The 21,299-nt window shown below is 40.7% G+C and overlaps 1 protein-coding gene across 17 annotated transcripts in view; it reads right to left on the minus strand.

The window, feature by feature from the left end:
• The window catches only part of tow (target of wingless repressor), a 62,139-nt gene extending 42,343 nt beyond the window's left edge, over positions 1-19,796 (minus strand). For 4 of the 17 annotated variants that reach the window (XM_073980964.1, XM_073980981.1, XM_073980975.1 and 1 more), the window contains exon 1: positions 5,042-5,391. The gene's annotated coding sequence lies outside the window, so the exon portion shown is untranslated. Of the gene's footprint in view, positions 1-4,882; positions 4,970-5,041; positions 5,475-19,590 lie in introns of those variants that run through there. The other 13 variants (XM_073980978.1, XM_073980977.1, XM_073980967.1 and 10 more) reach the window with 11 other exon arrangements.
• Positions 19,797-21,299: the final 1,503 nt, after the last annotated feature.

Below are 21,299 nucleotides of genomic sequence, written 5' to 3' on the forward strand. Positions count from 1 at the left end.
TAACTTTGCAAAGGTGATGTTACTTCCAGGCATAGATCGGGTTCGAATATGGACTATATCGATGCACTCCTTCGGGTACATCCCACATAAATTTCGGAATAAGTTAAATTTAAGTGCTCATCTCAGATAGTTTTGAATTTCCTTCAGCAGGTTGTCCTTGCGTGTCTCTTTACGACTGTACAATTTTTTTCCATATTTCGTGAAATAATGGCCTCAAAATCTCCAAGAAACCTTAACGGCACCAGCTTAAATGGCAAATCCACAAGATAACTCTCGCAGAAAGTTTCTGATTGGACCAAAGTTTGAACATCTTATTGTTTCATCTAGTCTCGTATCAGGTTGGAATATAGTTCATATTCGATCCCATAATTCGGATACCTCCCACACAAAATTTGGGAAAGGTGCACTTTAACCAGAGCTCTGAATACTCACTGGAATTCTACTCTCTAGGGAAAGTCTTTCCGAGTTGGAGCAAATTGAGGGGGGCAACTTTAGTCCTCCCCCTAAAAGAAAAACTTGCCATCAACAAAACTTGCCCCACCAAAAAACCTACCCCCTCCCCCACTTTCACTCGCGAGTAAATCGTAGCTTCGATATTAACAGCCCATCTCGTATAGTTTTATTTAAAATAAAAAGCTCAGACTTCCTGAGATAATTGCTCAATTGCTCCAAAGAAGATGGCGGCGCCGACTAAACAGGGTAGTTCGTAAGATAACTCTCGAAGGGAAAAACCGATTTGATCGAAACGTTGTGCATAGTATTATTTCTTACAGTCTCGACTGGCTTTAATGACCCGTATATGTAATTTATGCGGGTAGCAGTTAGGTGTGGAACTGTCTAGGTAGAGTTGCGTGTACATCTCAGCGAAAAATATCGGTCGTTGAGTAGGACTACCATTATAATGCAGTAGTCCACTATTGGAGGGTCATATTCGACTGGTCTTAGGGGACTTTAATGCTCGTCATGAGTGCTAGGTAATGACCAGAGGGGTACTGAGCACTGAGGACGAGTCTACCAGAATTCGCCTGATATAACCATTGTGATACCTGGTCTGACAAATTACGTCACCTGGTAACCAATCGTTTCACTTGAGTCCAACCATCGCCCTATAATTGTTTCCATCAGCAGATCGCTTTACTTCGTCACAACTAAACGCCGTATTTTCATCAACTACGGGGAAGCTAATTGGCCTAGTTTTGGAGAGTTACGCTTCAGAGAATTTTCCAGCAAACGTGGCGGGAGTAGCAATATGTGGAATAAGTGGCCAGATTATTTGAAAAGTTGCAACATCGAAGCCGGAATAAGCCGGAAGCCGGAATATAAATCAGTCACTTTTGGCGACGTTACGCTTACTGATCCGAAGATAGGGTGAAGAGAAAAGTACTACGTCGGATTAGATATCTTCCTGTAAAGGATATGTATTCAATGGATGATGTTGCAAATGTCATTAGGAACTTTGAATCATCCAAAGCGTTGGCTCAATGAAGATTCCATGATAATGCTGAAATAGCTGGGTAAGCCGGGAGTTGCGTGTCTTAATAAAGTAATCAAACTGTCGCTAGGTAACTACATCGAGCCAGAAATCTCGAAAATGGGTAGGATGGTCCAGCTACTAAAACCAGCCAAGGATACCAGCAAAGGTAAATCGTACCAAACGATTTCGCTTTATTACAGCGTCAGTTGCCCTTCGACAGCACGATATGCTGCACGCCATCTCCACACATTCGACTCAAGCAGAAGAAGTGCGAAGTGCAATAGAACAGTGTTGCGATATGACAGGTGGTGCTCAACTTATCAGTCAGTACGTGGAATTTACGAACAAGGAATCGAAGCACTGTAGAGTGAAACAGGGAGTTCCTCAAGGTGTGGAGCTGTTTATCTTTTACCTTTGCTGTATTTAACCTTCTCCAGACGGCATTAAGATCGCTACGTGTGCCGATAATACTACATGGACTGCTGATATGAGCATACAATTAAATGTCTTGCTCGATGGTAACCGGATTTCGACCCCTGACTACTTTTAGATTCTAGGGGTAACATTCGAAAGTATATTATTCTCCGCGCGCCACAAGCTGGGATGGAGCAACAAAATCCTTAAGCCCAATATCTATGCTGGGCCAGTAAGATCCGCTAAGTTAAGTGCAACGCGATGAAATAATATTAAAATCTGCCAAAATACCGCCCTGAGAACTGCAACAGGTTGCCTCGTCATGTAGTGGACCATCTACATGAGGATACGAAGATTCTTCCAATATGGAAACATAATGACATGCTCTCGATGTAGTACTTGTGCGGACGTTCCCATGAGTGTCATCCTATTAACCAGATGGTGGATAGGATTCGCCACCCAGGCATGCCAGGAGGTATCGTCATGAAGACCTTGCTACGAGTACGCCCAAGGTAATCAATCTCTCTCCTTTAAAAGGGAGAAAACTAATCTTTTATTTCGTAAGGTTTGGTGGAGACCCAGGACGCAACTGGACTTATCCCATTCGACAAGGAAATCCATGTTACAAGATGCAGAAGCAGATACAATAAACTTCTATCGTGTAAATGCGGTATTTCGGGTATATTCCCGAATCATTGCAGCTGTCACGACAAACCAGAGAATTTTCGGCTCAATCATGTTCGGGGTGATTCAGAAGCTTCAAGTGAAGACATTTAACAAGTCGATGCCCTCTGAAATCGGCTTCATTATTTCAAAACATCCTATGATTTGGTATACCCTCCACCATAATATGGAGGGTATAATTAAATTTATCATTCCGTTTGTAACACATCGAAATATTCATCGGAGACCCTATTTTTTTAAGATTCAGCTTTGTAATTAGGTATAGAAGTTTATATTACTCCTAGGATGTTTGGTATTGCAAATAGGCTATATCGGTCCACGTTTTGATATAGCGCCCATAGAACAGTACCACCCGATTTTCGGTATTTTGAATGTTTTAGCTTCATTATCACACCGAAATGCCTTAAACTTGGTACTTAGTCTTTGTTGGGGGGGCAAAACTGTTCACCTTAATTTTGCCGGTATACATATGTCCACATCTTCATATAGCTCCCACAGAACGGTACCCCCCAATTTGCGATATTTTGAAGGTTGTGGCCTCAATATTCCACCGAAAGCGCTGAAATTTGGTATTTTGTCTTCGTTGGGGGTGAAAAATTTTCCAGCTGAAATTTAAATGTATAGGTCCACAGCTTCATATTGCCCCCATAAAAATGTCCCTCTCGGTTTTCGGTATTTTGAAGGTTGTGGCTTCAATATTCCACCGAAATGAATGTAATTTGGCATTTAGTCTTCATTTTTTCACCTCTAAATTTGTCTTTATATCCCACGCCTTGAAATAGCCCCCATAGAACTGTACCTCTCGATTTTTTGAAGGTTGAAGGTTGCGTCCTCAATATTCCAACAAAATGGCCGGGCCGAACTTAACGCCCTTCTAACTTCTTTTATTTTTTCTAAATCGAGTATTCGATTTTCTCGAGACCCAAAAGTCGACATCGATTTTTTTAAGTTCAATATCGACTCACAGATTATCAGAATTTATGTTTATCGCGCAACGGGGTGTCATAGGTTTTCTCTTTGCTACAATCTGTACAATGTTTTACGTTAAATCTGTGGATCCCATCAAAAAGTAATTCTGTAGAGATATACATTTACCTTGCCCATATCCCCAAGTCCCATAAACTACGCATAAAAACACATTGGCAACTCTTTGAATACAGGATAATCAACAACGGTTTTGCTCCCAAGTAGACAAATTTAAAATCTCTATTGCATTGCAAAGAATAACGAATACCGTTCTCTGGCTCTCTCACTCTTTATCGAACTACTTAAGTAGGCAAACACAACAACGAGTAACGAGTATTTATTTTATGTTACGATTTTAACAGAGACACATTTTAATGAGGCAACAGAGCGAACCCCTCTCTGTGTGTATTCAATGAAAATCGCATTTTGTAATCCGCACAAATAAATCCATCAGGTGGAGGATGAGGAGGTAAGGTAAGGTAAGGCATGGCTGGCTGGCTGGCCGACTGGCTGAGAGCTTTGCTTGGTTGGATTGCTGATGAAGTGTTTGTTACGTTGCCATACCTGTGTGGGGCCATACTGCTGTTAGTAGGCCAAGCCAAACCACCGAGGGGCACTTAACCGACTTCGTCTGAAAGGGTAGAGGCAGATAACAAGAAAGATCTTTTCCCCAGATTTGTGGTTTCTTGGTGAGTGTGTGTGTGTATTTTTTACTCGTTTTAGAAATTCTTTTGGTGTCAACATAAAACATTCTTTCGTTTTTCGTACTCTCTTTACTCGCATGTATGTATGTTTGTACATACTTACACACATACATATGTACACATGATTGAATGAAATGTCCATGAGGTCACAGGTCACAGCCTGACAACCTCTACTTTGCCATTTTCATTGGCATACGAATCTTTTGTGTAGATGGCACCACTGCCTTTATGTCGATGGCACAACAACAACAACAATAACAACCAACTACTAAATAATAAATCAAAAAAAATGAGAAAAAGTGGAAGCACCACACATCGAGCAAGTGGCAGAAGAAGATGAAGAAGAAGAGGAAAAAAAGCACGACGACCACTATGTTCATTTTCATGTGCAAATAAGTATGTCTGAGTTATGCTTTGTTTGTACTTTCTTTTTTATTTTCTTTTTTGCTTTCTAGGGTTAACGCCTCGTTGGGTATCCTCCCTTTACTGCTTCTTTGCTTTTTTTTGCTATCTTCTTCTTCTTCTACTTTCAATTTGGGTTGTTTGACGCGGTGGCGGTGTCGTTTCGTATCATTCATACGACACAGCAGACGGTCAGACGGCGTATAATAAACAAAAACACAATGCTCTACTTTGTTACTTTAGTTAAGTGTGTCTCTTGACGTGTGTATGTATGCTGATGTATGATGTACGTATGTCTGTCTGTCTATCAGTGTTGGTTAATTTGAAATTTCATTTCTAAATTTCTTCCACCACACACTTTATGCTAAAAAAAAACTAATCATGTTTAACAATTTACTTGAACTCATCAGCGACGTGTGCTTATTATATTCATGTTTGCTTCTTTGTGTGTATGTATGTGTGTTTGTTTATATGTATGTTTTATTATTTAATTGTTGTTACACATTTATATTCACTTATTAGGATTTTTCTAGTGTTGTTACTTGGTTAGTTAGCCCGTTCGTCCACCGATTGACGCAGTAACAACGGCTCTATCTTCGGTAACTTTTTTCCCTTCGCTAGACAACAAATTTGATGATAATGACACAACACGCAACACACCGCCGCTCAACACGATTTATTCATTTTTATTTTTTGGGATAAACATTTTCGAGACAACGACGACCACTTTTACATTTTCCGCATCCACATCTGAGGGAAAACTGAAACGAAATTTCCAAAAAAGAGGCCAAAGAGCTCCCTTAGTTTGTTGTGTGGGGCCAGCCAGCCAGCCAAACAGCACAGCACAAAAGCGTTCGTTGTTGATGATGAAAGTCTCAATTGAAATGTTTTACTTATTTTTCTCTTTTTTATGAGTGACTGAATCTCTTATCTCTTTCTTGTTGCTCTTCACAAGAGGAAGAAATTTAGTGTGGCTAATTGGACGTTTTCACACCAATGCTATCAAAACGAGACATGAGCTAGATTATACACGGTACACCCGAACCAACTTTAAATGAAAGGTGCTTACACCTGGGAAAATTTTGCGGATTCTGAAACTACCATGTTCATAGATGAGAATCATCAAAAAACAGAAAAAAATCGCCGGACGGCTTTTAAAATAAATCTTGACTATGAATGATTTCCACTACTGAAATTCTATATCACAAAAATGGTAAATCATAAGAACAAATCATAAAGGTCAATCCTCTAGAGAATATTCACAGCTACAACATTTTGTTTAACCCCATTCCGATAGGACTTGCGGTTTCCAAGCAAAATCACGAAAACTTAAAATAAACCTAAAAATGTGAACATGACCGTCCGATTTTTTTTTTTTTTTTGATTTTTCTCTTCTATGAACATTGCTGTTTTAGAATCCACAAAAACTTCCCAGGTGTAAGCGGTTTTCATTTAAAGTTAGTTAAGGCGCACCTAAAATGAAATTGTATTATTCCAATATGGATTGTATCGATCCACTACTTTGGGTACTTCCCACACAAAATTTTACTTACTTACTTAGCTGGGCCATTACAGAACATTTGTTCCATAGACCGAACTAAGAACAGATCTCCAATTCTCTATATTTGTTGCTTCGCACTCTGGAATACCGCGCCTTTTCATCTCATCATCCACTTGTTTGCGCCATCTATTCCTTGGCCTGCCAATTCTGCGTGCACTGCCAAGCGATCCGTGTTTATACGCCTTTTTAGCGGGTTCATCATCGCTCATTCTTTTGATATGGCCTAGCCAACGCAATCGCTGCATCTCGATACGTTTAACAATATTGATGCCGTTGTATAGCAAATACAGCTCGTGGTTCATGCGACGTCGATATTCACCGTTAACGCAGATTGGTCCTCAGATCTTTCGAAGAATTTTTCTCTCAAACGCACCAAGCACTGCCATGTCTGCTTGCGCAAATACCCAGGCTTCGGAGCCATACATCAGCACGGGTAGTATCAGTGTTTTGTGGAGCGTTATTTTTGTTTGACGAGATGTAGCTTTGTTTTTAAACTGCTTACTTAAACCAAAATAGCATCTGTTGTCCAATACAATTCTTCTCTTTATTTCACAACTGATGTCGTTTGTTGTGTTTACGGAGGTGCCGAGGTAGACGAAGTGTTTTACTACCTCAATATTATAAGAACCAACTTCCACAGTCGGTCCGAGCTCAATGGACGCATTGCGAGTCGACACCATCAACTTGGTCTTCTCACCGTTTACCGCCAGACCCACTTTAGCAGATTCTCCTTCGACCTTCATAAAGGTATCAGTTACTTCTTTTACTGATCGGCCCATGATGTCTATATCATCACTTCTTTTGACGTTTGCCTCTCGTATAACCTTTTCCAGCAGGATGTTGAAGAGATCACACGAAAGGCTGTCTCCTTCTCTGAAACCTCTTTTGGTACCAAACTCTTCGAAGAGGTTCTTTCCTATTTTAACTGAGGACCTCGTGTCAGTTAAAGTCATTTTACAAAGCCGGATGAGCTTTGCGGGGATACCAAATTCAGACATGGCTTGGAATACCTATGAACGCAGCGGGCTGTCGATGGCTGCTTTATAATCGACAAAAAGGTGGTAGGTGTCGATCTGCATCTCTTGGGTCTTCTCCAGGATTTGCCGCAGGGTAAATATCTGGTCAATGGTGGACTTTCCAGGTATAAAGCCGCATTGGTATGGTCCAATTATCTCGTTGACCATAGGCTTTAGTCGTTCGCACAATATCCCTGACACGATCTTGTAGGCAATAGGGAGTAGACGTATGCCCCTGTAGTTAGAGCATACAGTCTTATCTCCCTTCTTGTGGACGGGGCACAGGAACTCAGGTTCCAATCGTCGGGTAGTCGTTCTTCCTGCCAGATGGTGCTAACTAGCTGATGAATACACCTTATCAGCGTGTCGCCTCCGGTTTTGAACAACTCGGCTGGTAAGCCATCGGCTCCTGCTGCCTTATTATTCTTCAGACGATTTATTGCTGTCTTTACCTCATCTTGGCTGGGCGGTATACATTCAATACCACCTTCAGGGATTGGGACTGTGGTATCTTCGCCGTCTTCGCTACTATCGGATACCAACAGTTTTGAAAAATGTTCTTTCCATATCCTGAGCACACTATCTGTATCAGTTACCAAATTACCTTGCTGGTCTCTACAGGAGGATGTGCCTGTACCAAAGCCATCAGTTTGATGCTTGACTCTTTGGTAGAATTTTCGGACTTCATTCTGGCTCCTGTACTTCTCGATTTTTTCACACTCCCGCTTTTCCATCTCTCTCTTTTTCCTGCGGAAAAGACGTCTCTCCTCTCCCCTTTTCTCCCTGTATCTCTCTCGTGCGCTACGCGTTGCTACGGATTGTAAAGTAACTCTATATGCCGCATTTTTCTCTTCGGTGGCAGCACGACACTCTTGATCATACCATGGATTCCTTGGTGGAGGTCTCTGGTATCCAAGTATGGATTTTGCGGCTGTTTGCATGGAGTGGGCAATGCTTTGCCATTGCGCTGAAATGTTATCGGGATGAGTGGAATATGCTGTGGCTATCTGTTGTGATTGCAGCTTACCAATGTCTAACTTTCGTGTTGTGTCTGTTCGTTTGTTTTTTTTGTTTGCTACGTTTAAGCGGGTGCGTACCTTTGCTGCAACAAGGTAGTGGTCCGAATCAATGTTTGCGCCTCGGAACGATCGTACATCTAACACGCTCGATAAATGTCTTCCATCTATCACAACATGATCAATTTGATTTCTTGTTTTCTGATCTGGAGACAGCCAGGTGCTCTTATGAATATCGAGATGATTAAATCTGGTACTGCTAACTACCATGTTTTTTGCAGCTGCAAAGTCTATCAGCCTCATACCATTGTCAGATGTTTCACTGTGGAGACTGAATTTCCCGACTGTTGGGCCAAAGATATTCTCATTTCCAATTTTGGCATTAAAATCGCCTAGAATAATTTTAATGTCATGGGCAGGGCAACGGTCAAATGTTTCTTCTAAGCGCTCGTAAAATATATCTTTGGTCTGTTCGACTTTTTCTACAGTGGGAGCATGAGCGCAAATAAAGCTGATGTTTTTAACGTTCTTATGGGGAACGCGCTGCACATGTTAGCTCACTACCTTTAACCGGTGTTGAAGGCAGTTCCCCAGGTGACATCACGGGGGGGTCAGTGTCCACTTGAGATGAAAGATGGACCAAGATAAATCCTGGGCTTTGCCATGTTAAAACCGGTCAGGACCGTTCCTTGGTATCATCCATCCCCTACGTCACCCTATAAAAATGTGGAACGCTTCACGGATTTGCGTGTCATCTTTGCGCAGGAAATGTTAATTTAAAGACCTGCCCTCGTATACCTTTGATTTTGGTTGCAGCCACTTGTATTCGCTGCCCCCTTGCGACGATACAAGAATTTTCAGGGGCAAGTCCGCACTTCCTGAGAAAATTGCCCGAAAGGTATTAAAAACGTCTATAGCACCATGTGTAGTGGCTGGACCGCACGATAACTATAAGCCGATTCGGTCCAAAATTTGCCCATCGTAATATTTTACCAAAGTTAGTATAAGTTCGAAGATTAACCATATCGGTCCATTCTATCGGGTACCTCTGGCACAAAATTGGTACGCGCTATATCTGTTGAAAGGAGCAAACTTTGAATCTCCTAATATTGTGTCCAAATGTAGTTTAACTACGAACATTTATGTTTAAGTGCAGTTTACGTTCTGTTCGAGAATTCTTTGGCAATTGATTCCGATGCTACTCCTTATTATGTTTTTCATGGACAAGTCCATGCTTTCTGACGTAGTGGTCCAAAACCTCTAAGATATGACTGGACTATCTATCGAAAAGAAATGACTTCCAAAATTATACCCACTTTGAAAATGGACCATGCTGTTGCATTCCTTCCATCGCTTAATCCAAATATATACTTTTGTCGGCAAGTTCACACGTCCAATACGGGCCACAAAATCAGAAAACCTCCTAAATACATAATTATGGGGCAAAATGATGATGATTGTGTATCAGGTAGTTGATCTGCCCATAGATGTATGTATGTTTCAATTCACACAGGCATTTTTACTTGTTTGTTTTTTTATCTCCTCAGCCTTTAGGCTAGAGAGGGTATATACACTTTGAAATGTGCCCGGTTTAAGACCCCACGACGAAATACGTTTCAAACAATTTGGAGTCGATTTAGCCATGTCCGTTCGGCCGTCCGTCCGTCTGTCTGGTTGGCAGGTGCGCACAATAACTCTCGAACGGATGGAACCAAATCGAACCAAATTTTGGGTATCTGAATATTTTATCCAAACTTAGTTTATGTTCGAAAATGGGCCATATCGGTCCTTCGGGTACCTCCCCCACAAAAGTTCAAACATTTTCTGTAAAATGGTGCGAACGATAACTCTCGAAGGAAGCAATCGGTTTGGTCCAAACTTTGCACATCGTATTATTCCTGATATAGATCGGGTTCGAATATGGACTATATAGGTCCACTCCTTCGGGAACCTCCCACACAAAATTCGAATAAAGTGAAGTTTAAGAGCTCTTCTCAGATTGTTTTGAAATTTGTTTCAGTAGGTTGCCGTTGCAAGTCCACACTTCCTGAGATATTGGACTAAAAGCTCCAAGAAAACCTAAAGGCACCAACCTAGTTGGCAAATCCGCAAGATAATTCTCGCAGGAAGTTTCTGATTGGTGCAGATTTTGCACTTCGTATTATTTCATCCAGTCATGTATCAGGTTGGAATATGGACTATATCGGTCCACTCCTTCAGGTACCTTCCACACAAAATTCGGAAAAGTGAAGTTTAAAAGCTCCTCTCGCATCGTATTGATTCCTTTTTCAGTAGCTTGTTCTAGCGGGCTCATTAACAACGGTACAATTTTTTTCTGGAGTAAGTCAATACTTCCTTATATAATGGCCCAAAAGCTCCAATATCATGCCGGTACATACTATAATGACTATAGTGCAAAATAACTCTAAATCTTTTTCAAAAAGTTATTTTAAACTTAGTTTTAATTTTAATATTTCGAGTGCTTTATGGTTACTTTATGGTTACTGTTTGGTATATGTCAATGATTTGGTATAGCCCCAACTTACGGAACCTGCATATTATAAAGCAAACTCGTGATACAAAATCAATATATTTTTTTTATTTTTTATAAGGCAAAATTATTAAGTTTGTTTCGGTTCGGTTCGTTTTTTTTTTGTTTGGCTGAGTGTATAACTCCATCAGCACAGCTAATTGTTGATACTTTTTTATTCGTTTTTTTTTTGGGTTAATGATCGATCGATTATTCTCATGGCCTGGCTTATCCCACGCATTCGTTGTAACTCGATACCGTTTTGCCAGCTCGTAGTTCATACGACTAGAGACGGTCGCGTACCTAAAAAAATAGTCACGGTCATGCACGAAATCGTACCAAAAATTTACAAAAAAGCAAGGTCAGGCACGACATGCTGAAACACGGCGTTTTTAGAGAAGTCACGAGAACGCACTATCACTAACAGATTGGTCAGTAGATCTTTAGAAGGATTTTTCTCTCAAACACACTAAATACAGCCTTATCAGCTAGTGCAAGAACCCACGCTCGGGACAATAAATTAGCAAGGGTAGTATCAGTGTGCTTAATTTGTCCAAAGTAGCAGCTGTTGGCAAGTACTCGTATTATTCTTCTTATATCACACCTGATGAAATTTGGCGGTTCAAAATGATGGGTACCACAGTTGGTCTAAGTTCTGTGGGCGCATTGTGCCTCAATTCTTGGTCTTATAACCATCCGCTTTAGCAGATTCTTCTTCGACTTCTTTAAATCAGTTACTTCCTTCACTGATCGACATGTTATGTCAATGTCGTGGGCATAAGCAAGTAACATGTGGTTTCTTCCAGCAGGCTGTTGAAAATATCACACGAAAAGCTTTCTCCTTGTTTGATATCTCACTTGGCTTTAAACTGTTCGAACAGAGGTTTTCCCATTGTAACTGATCTTACAAAGACGAATGAGCTTTGCGGGAATACCAGGATTGAACATGGCTTCGAATACCTTGAAATTGGATCTGTGGTACTTTCGTCCTTTCCTCTGGTACTGGATATCAACAGTTTGGGAAAATGCTCCCTCCATATCCTGGGCATCCTATTTTTAGCTGTTTCTGAATGTAGTGTAATCCTATATGTCGCATTCATTGTGGAGACTAAATGTTTCGACTATTGGTACTCCTTTCCAATTTAAGCATTAAAATCGCCTAGAATAATTTTTATGGCCAGGACGTGGACAGGACACCGTGATATTATTTCTAACTATATCTTTGGTGTCTTATAGTCTTCAGTAGGGGGGAATGGGCGCCAAAGAAAAAATTAGATTTTATCGGAATTGTAACAAGTCTTTCACCCACTGAGAGAAAACTGGAGACCAGACGTGTTAGCCTCCGACAAATTACAAATTCGTAACCAAACTTAAAGCACGCGGAGTTTGGTTACGAATTTGTAATTTGTCGGAGGCTAAAACGTCTGGTCTCCAGTTTCCTCTCAGTGGGTGAAAGACTTGTTACAATTCCGATAAAATCTAAATTTTTCTTTGGCGCCCATTCCCCCCTACTGGCAGTCGTATTTCCTATATGACACTAATATCGACCTTCTATATGAAAAGTTCGAACATTCGCAGATTTTCAAAAGTTTCTTTTTTCATAGGGGTGGATCACTATTGCAGCCATAGATAGGTTGTGTAGCCCGGATTCACTCGATAGTTGCTTATGAAATCTGCCACTGCATCTGTGTGAATGCTATTCAAACCTGCTTTCTTAGCTTACTGATTTAGGGGTTCTCTCTTGAAGATCCCTGCTGACATGCCGCGGTTGGTGAGTCCTATCCGGTGAATAGGATGTCTCTCTTGCTCTGTTCTTAGAGCGGTGCTGCAACAGGTTTGAATATGATTCCATCGCATTGCATTTATGTGCGCGGACCTTACCACAGAGCGACCTATCGCGTTGTATGTCCTCATCAAGGTTTCTTTGTCTTTACCCCAACTTCTACCAGCTAGGTATGTTTATACATCTCAGTTTGTCAAAAATAGCCGTGGCATGCGCTGACAACGTAAACATATTTTCGAATGTTAGCCCGAGGTTATTTAGTGTTCGGTTGGTTACCATCGGCCATTACATGCGACTCTGTGTTTATCCCCGCATGGAACAAGGCGGTAAGATTCATTCAAGGGGTTTTTAACCTCACCCAACGCAAATGTCGTACAATTACCCACATACCTAGATACCTCAATGCCGTCTATAGGGGGTAATACACAGTCCCGGAGTTATTAACCTACCTTGGGGGACACCTTATTTCAATCCACGGAGCTTCAAATTCTTGTTTCTGAATTCCACGTTCGACTGGCGTCCACACTTTACTTGGCTTCGACTTCTATCTATATCCTACGTTTCAAACTTGGCCGGAGGGTAGTCTGCTCGATGTCCAGAAATAGCCAGGATTGCTCGACAGTATTAAACGCTTTTGATAAGTCGAGCGCCTCCAACAGTGTTCTATCGCACGGCTTGTTCTGGTTGTGTCCTCGACTAATATGTGTGGTGATGGCGTGCTGCGCTGTTCTGCTGTGCTGTTTATGGAACCCATGCTGATGATCGACAACTGGATAGCTATTTCTGATGCTAGGAAAGAGCCTCAAAAGTCTCTGCTACGGGTGAAAAAGCGAAATAGGTTTGTACGAACAAACATCCCTATTCAAATTAGCTCAATGATATGGGACCTACTGTTTATCGCCGAGTCCCAACGGCGTGTCTTAAGACACCACTTTGTAGAGAAGTTTTAAATGGCTGATATACTCAGGAAATGTGGTCAATTTTACTGAGGGGTATTTTGCCACCGTTAAAAATGTTGATGTTGACTGGCCGGGGAATCGAACCCACGACCTTCAGCGTGCAAGGCGGGTGTGCATACCATTACACCACGGTGGCATCCTCGCCTGGCATTACCTTACCCATTTTACAGAGAATGTGGGTGACTAGCAACATATTGAGAACTTTTGTGAAACACTTAACCCCCGGGTTCATCCAGCATTACCATTACCGTCAGTCTCAAACACTTTAGAAGATTTTGCGTTCCTAATGACATTTGCAACATCATTCATTGCAAGTTGTGTTACTTTCTCCTCGGCTAGAAGATATCTAATGTGACATAGTACTCTTCTCTTCGCACTGCCACTCCAAGGATATCCAACAAATTTTCAATTAAAATAACTTGCGTAACTCTTCGGATCAGTTACGTCGTTAAAAGAGTCTGAGATCCTATATACCTTCTTGTCAGGGTTCGAGAGTGGGTAAGTCACTCAATCCACATATTTCGGATCCAATGTAGCTACTCTTTATATGATATAGGCACTTGTTGCGGTGGTACTCACCGACCATCATATTATCATCCATTGTTAGCTCCATAACTCTGATGTCACCGGGATTGGCTCGACGAAACTTACATACTTACTTAGCTGGCCCATTACAGAACATTTGTTTCATAAGCCGAACTAAGAAAAGATCTCCAACTCTCTCTGTTTAGTGCTTCGATTTCGCTGTATTCCACGCCATGTATTCTCTTCATCCACTGGTTTGCGCAATCTAATCTTTGGCCTGCCAATTCGTGCACCACAATGCGGCCCGAATTTATACGCCTTTTTAGCGGCTTCATCATCGCTCATTCTTATGATATGGCCTTGTCAAAGCAATTGTTGCATCTCGATACGTTTATCTATACTGATGTCGATGTATAGCAGATAAAGCTGGTGGTTTATACCAGGGTTTCGGAGTCGAGATATTTTTGGCTCGACTCCGACTCCAGACGAGTTTTTTTCACGACTCCGGCTCTGACTCCGACTCCGGGTCGACTCCGAAAGTGAATTACTATACCACTAAAAATGAATAAAATGTGCCCAAAATTTTAACTTTTTCCTATAATTTGGCCTATATAGGCTAATGTGTTAGTTATTTCCTTTCTTTGGAAAAGCCGAAAAGTGAGTGTGATTCTCATTCATATGGGAATACTAGACACTTAAAGAGTTCGGTTTTTCGCTAAAAAAAGGCATCATTTCAAAAACTGAGAAGCCAATTGATAATTCCCTTCGCCGGGATGAAATCATGATATTGGTAGCGATCAGTAAAATTTTGCAACACTGTCAGTTCGTTTTGAAAAACATTACTCTCTGTAATAGAGGGTAATAAATGAAGTTGAGCCAATGGGGGAATACTCCACTCAAACAATCGAAAATATTTTCCTTACATATTCATTAGAAGCATTCGTTCGAATACATTCGAATATATCAATATTGTTTCTGCCGAATTTTACATGGAAAATTAGCAAAGATAGAAAGTTTTTTCGGTTTTCCTTTTTTTGCACGAGTATATTCTGGACGGAATTCTTCCGCGTGAAAAAATCTTTAAGCTTTCAAAATATGTGAAATGAAGGAGTAATACAAATCATAAGGACTACATGCTATAAAAATTATAAGCAATTCATGACCAAGTTTCAAACTGGATGTAAGCCAGTTTGTAAAGGTCCAATCTTAATTCGATTGTGATAGGAACATGTAAAGGATCAATTGGATCAACAAAATAGGGATGAATAGACTACACTTCAGAGGATAGTAAGTGTCCTGTGAATTGTCCTTTAATTTAGTATAATATACCGTTTGCATATATGTTTTCTTATACCTTTCTTTTAAAATAAATAATGATTTAAAAAATGTTCTTGTTCCAAATTTAATGTTATATTTCTATAACGCGGAAAAATTTTGCCCGGAGTCGGAGTCGAGTTATTTTTTCCGACTCAGACTCCAGCAAAATTGCTCGACTCCGACTTGTAGACTCCGACTCCGAAACCCTGGTTTATACAACGTTGATATTCACCGTCAACGCAGATTGGTCCATCGATCTTTCGAAGAATTTTTCTCTCAAACACACCAAGCACTGCCTTGTCTGCTTGCGCAAGTACCCAGGCTTCTGAACCATACGGGTAGAATCAGTGTTTTGTAAAGCGTTGTTTTTGTTTGACGATATGTGGCTTTATTCCTAAACTGCTTACTCAGCCCGTAGCGGCATCTGTTGGCCAACACTATTCTTCTTCGAATTCCACCACTGATATTGTAGGTTGTGTTTACGGCGGTGCCGAGGTGGACAAAGTCCCTTACTACCTCAAAATTATAGGAACAAAAGTCAAAAGTTGGCCCGATCTCAATGGTCGCATTGCGCGACGACACCATTAACTTTGTCTTCTCGCCGTTTACCGCCAGACCCACTTTTTCAAAGGTATCAGTTACTTCCTTTACCGCTCGACCTATTTGTCAATGTCATAGGCCTAAGCAAGTAACATATGGCTGTTTGCATATATTGTACCACTTCTTTTCACCTTCGCATCTCGTATAACCTTTTCCAGCAGAATGTTGAAAAGATCACACGAGAGGCCATCACCTTGTCTGAAACCCCTTTGGTACAAAACTCTTCGGGGATGCTCTTTCCTATTTTAACTGACGATCGAGTATCAGTTAATGTCATTCTGCAAAGCCGGATGAGCTTTGCGGGGATACCAAATTCAGACATGGCTTGGAATACCTTTGAACGTAGGGGGCTGTTGAAGGCTGCTTTGTAATCAAGAAAAAGGTGGTAAGTGTCGATCTGCATCTCATTGGTCTTCTCCAGGATTTGGCGCAGGGTAAATATCTGGTGGACTTGCTAGGTCTAAAGCCGCATTGGTATGGTCCAATTATTTCGTTGACCATGGGCTTTAGTCTTTCGCACAATATCCCTGACACTATCTTGTAGGCATAGAGAGAAGACTTATGCCCCTATAGTTAGAGCATACAGTCTTATCTCCTTTCTTGTGGATGGGTACAGGATACTCAGGTTTCAATCGTCGGGTACTCGTTCTTCCTGCCAGATGGTGCTAACTAGCTGATGAATACACCTTATCAGCGTGTCGCCTCCGGTTTTGAACAGCTCGGCTGGTAAGTCATTGGCTCCTGCTGCCTTATTATTCTTCAGCCGTTTTTTGCTGTCTTTACCTCATCTTGGCTGGGCGGTATACATTCAATATCATCTTCTGGGATTGGATCTGTGGTATCTTCGCCGTTTTCGCCACTATCGGATACCAACAGTTTGGAGAAATGTTATTTCCATATCCTGAGCACACTATCTGTATCAGTTACCAAATTACCTTGCTGGTCTCTACAGGAGGATGTGCCTGTACCAAAGCCATCCGTTTGATGTTTCACTCTTTGGGATGCTTAAATCTGGTACTGCTAACTACCATGTTTTTTGCAGCTGCAGAGTCTATCAGCCTCATGCCATTGTCAGATGTTTCACTGTGGAGACTTAATTTCACAACTGTTGGGCCAAAGATATTCTCCTTTCCAATGTTGGCATTAAAATCGCCTAGAATAATTCTAATGTCATAGGCAGGGCAACGGTCATAAGTTTCTTCTAAGCGCTCGTAAAATATATCTTTGGTCTGTTCGGCTTTTTCTATAGTGGGAGGATGAGCGCAAATAAAGCTTATGTTGAAGAATTTAGCTTTTATTCGAATTGCAGTGAGTCTTTCATTCACTGGGGTGAAGCTGGAGACCAGATGTTTTAACCTCCAACCAACTACAAATCTATAATACAGGGCGTCACCTTTAGGTGTTGTTGTGACGCCTTTCCCAATCCATCGTATTTCCTGTATGGCAGTAATGTCGGTCTTGTACTTTTCAATTACATCTGCCAATGCGTAAACTGCACCTTCTCTATAAAGAGTGCGAACATTCCAGGTGCATATTCGCAGATCATGGTCCTTAAAACCTTTGCGGGGTTCGTCAACTTTAGAGGGGTTTGTTTTTCTTTTCTTTCGTTTTTTTATAGTAGGCTACTAACCCGACGCCCAAACCCAAGTTTTTAACGTTCTTATGGGTGACGAAGCTCATCACGCTTATTTCCTAGTCCCGCCGCCTCTGAATGGAAATTTGGTCAAACTTCGACCAGCAGGTGTATAGCTAGACGATGCAGCTTTGATGATCCTAGAGCCTATCTTCTGCTATCAGAAGGGTTGGGCAGTTCTCTGACGCGTTGATTGGCGAACTCTCTGAAACTGGACCAATTAGCTTTCCCCTGATTGATGAAAGTGCCGTGGCCAAGTGACGTTATTTGTCAGACCAGGTGACACATGACGTTCTCATTAATCGTCCAAAACGAAGAGCTATTAATCTGCTCAGCCAGTGCTGTACCCCTTTGGTCCATACCTAGGATCGAATGTCACAACTCATGATGAGCATTAGACCAGTCGATCATAACCTTCCAAAACACTAGTTTGAATGTGTTGTGTGCGGATTTAACAAAACGAGCAAATCTAAATTGGTTCTTCCATCCGAAGCAGTCATTCCGGGATATGGTGAAGGTTCCCGAAGGAGCTAGATGGACTCCAAATTGTCTGGAGCATATTTGGCGGAACAGTGAATAATCGTTTTGATGGTTTTAACACAGACTCGGAACTGATTTAAAAATACCAAATAACATGAGTTTTGAGATAAAAGTACGAATAATACAGATCTATTCAGGTAAATTTCAACAACAAAAAACTCTCGTGCTGTCTTTATAAGCATGGGAGCTTGCGAAAGGCGATAATGCTCCTCTAGCTAAAATCTGAAAGACGTTGGCGGTTCATGCAAAAGGGGAAGTCAAAAGAGTCAAAAAGACCGAAGACCATGGAACCGTGCGGGCTTTGTGATTAAAGCAGTTAATGCTTAATAACCCAGCGAAAATACTCAATACAAACCCCCCTAACAACCCATTACTTCAACAAGAGCATGTCGCTCGAAATAAGTAGTTATTTTTGGCCACATGTGACTACTTATTTAAGTGGCCAAAAATAACTAATAGTTTCTGCTCGGCATGTCCTTGTTAAAAATGTGTTAGTAGGGCTTCTCCTGGGATTGTACGCCAACATTATGGATGCTTTTTGTAGACACTTTGGTTAGCAACACTTAAGTAAGTGACTGCTATTTCCCGAGAGACTCTTATTGCCATTACTTTGAGTACTCCACTTGTGGCAACATAAAAATGAGAAAAATTCCACTCTGGTTCTCTCTTTTTGTCCTCTTATGTTAAATTTTATACATGAATGTTATTATTGTTGTTGTTGCTATTGTTGATGACACTGACAAGCTACTGCTGCTGGTTGTTCCTTCTTATTCTTCTTGTTCAATCGCATCATCATGGAATTGATTTTTCTATTTTTATAAAATTTATTTTGGATTTTGTTGTATTTAAAAAATTTATGTTTTTGTAACACATTCATTGAGAGATGACGATGATGATGATGGTGGTGTAGCCGAGGCGCAGTTGTTTCGAAAATTCGATGTTGCTGTTGTTGTTTTATTTTATGAATTAGTGGGAAAATTATTGTTGGATAGTCAGTAGGTGGGTGGGTGGATGAGTGGTGGTGGTTTGTTTGGCTAAGGTAAAATAGACACAACTCAAGTGGGCTTGTGGAGAGAGGAGGAGGCAAGACTTGAAGACGTGTAGCAAAACGACACACATGTGAAATGATGTTGACCCGATAAGTAAGTAATGCCCGTTTTTATCTATCGGAAATATACACTAAATTAATGATAAAAAATTAACAACGAAGAAAAGAGAGGCTGCCTGCCGGTGGGGTGTCAGCGTCAGCGAGTGGTGTTTGTTTTGAAGAGGTAGGATGTTGTTGATTATTTTTTTATTGGAAATGGTGGTGTTTCGGTTGTCGATTGTCGTCAATGATTATCACCCTCACTGCCTCATTATGATATCGATGAGTGGCGGTGGCGGCTAATGGCGTGGTTTTCATTGTCGATTTTTTATTAGGTTTTCATATAATTGTGGTTGTTGTTATTGTTATTATTGTTTACTTATTTGTTTTTCCACTGAATTGCATTGCCGCATTTTCTTTTTTTCACTTTAATAAATATTGATGACATTTTGATATTGAATTTTCATTGTTTTTTTATTGTTGATGTTTGTGAACTCACTCTTTGTTGAGTTATTTTCCCCGGTGGTTTATTTTCCTAGTTTCGTTTTTTGCGTTTTTTTCTTGTTGTCTGATTTTCTTTTTACTATTGTATTTGTTCGTTGATAAGTTCTGTCAATTTGTTGTGACGTAAAATTTGACAGTCAAATTCATTATGTTACATGAAAATATGTGTCACAGTTTAAAACTGATGTATAAAGAATGATATATTTAATGTTAAAACCACATATTAAGCATATATTTTTATAATGAAAGGGCGTAATAAACATTTAATGGATATTTTTGCATTGGCCTCTTTCCACGATATGTGATATGATAATGTGACAACACATATGTAAAAAACATACCGTATTAAGATGCCATAAGTATGTCAGTTAGTGCCAAAGATATAAAAAATAAAGCTGAAGCAACTCAATTGACAAAATCGTTCAACAGCTGTAGTTAATCTTTGTTGCTATAATAATTTTTTAAGCAATTTTAACCGCTAAGGCAACAGGGCACTGTTATATAAAAGAGTCGTGTTAAAATATAACAAGTAAGAACGGCCGCTGTATAAAACGTTGACATTAATCGAGAAATTTATGGAGGAAAGATTTATACACCTAACTAAAAGACAAAATACCATATTTTAGCCGTTTCAGTGGGATATTGAGGGCACAACCTTCAAAGTTCCGAAAAATCGGAAGGTATGCTTCTATGGGGGCTATATGAAAACGTGGATCTATACCGACAAATTTCAGATGGAAAGTTTTATACCATCAACGATTACCAAATATTAAATTTTAGTAATTTCAGGGGATGGAAGATACCAAGGAACGGTCCTGACCGGTTTTAATATGGCAATTCCCAGGATTTATCTAGGTCCCTCTTTCATCTTAAGTGGACACTGATCTCCCCGTGGTGTCACCTGGGGAACTGCCTTTAACACCAGTTAAAGGTAGTGAGCTAACATGTGCCGCGCGTTCACCCATAAGAACATTAAAAACTTGGGTTTGGGCGTCGGGTTAGTAACCCTCCCCTAGAAAACAGAGAACAGCCTGCTATGAAAAAACGAAAGAAAAGAAAAACAAATCCTCTTAAGTTGACGAACCCCGCAAACGTTTTAAGGATCATGATCTGCGAATCTGCACCTGGAATGTTCGCACACTTTATAGAGAAGGTGCAGTCTTCGCATTGGCAGACTTACTTGAAAAGTACAAGGCCAATATTACTGCCATACAGGAAATACATACGACGGATTGGGAAAGGTGTCACAACAACACCTAAAGGTGACGCACTGTATTATAGTTGCCATGACACAGAGCATGAGTTTGGTTGCGGATTTGTAGTTAGTCGGGGACTAAAACATCTGGTATCCAGCTTCACCCCAGTGAATGAAAGACTTGCTGCAATTCGAATAAAAGCTAAATTCTTCAACATCAACTTTATTTGCCCTCATGCTCCCACTGAAGACAAGGACGAACAGACCAAAGATATATTTTACGAGCGCTTAGAAGAAACATGGTAGTTAGCAGTACCAGATTTAATCATCTCGATATTCATAAGGGCACCTGGCTGTCTCCAGATCAAAGAACAAGTAATCAAATTGAT

Source organism: Musca autumnalis, unplaced genomic scaffold, assembly GCF_047663935.1.
Source record: "Musca autumnalis isolate F117 unplaced genomic scaffold, ASM4766393v1 scaffold_4, whole genome shotgun sequence".
NCBI lineage: Eukaryota > Metazoa > Arthropoda > Insecta > Diptera > Muscidae > Musca > Musca autumnalis.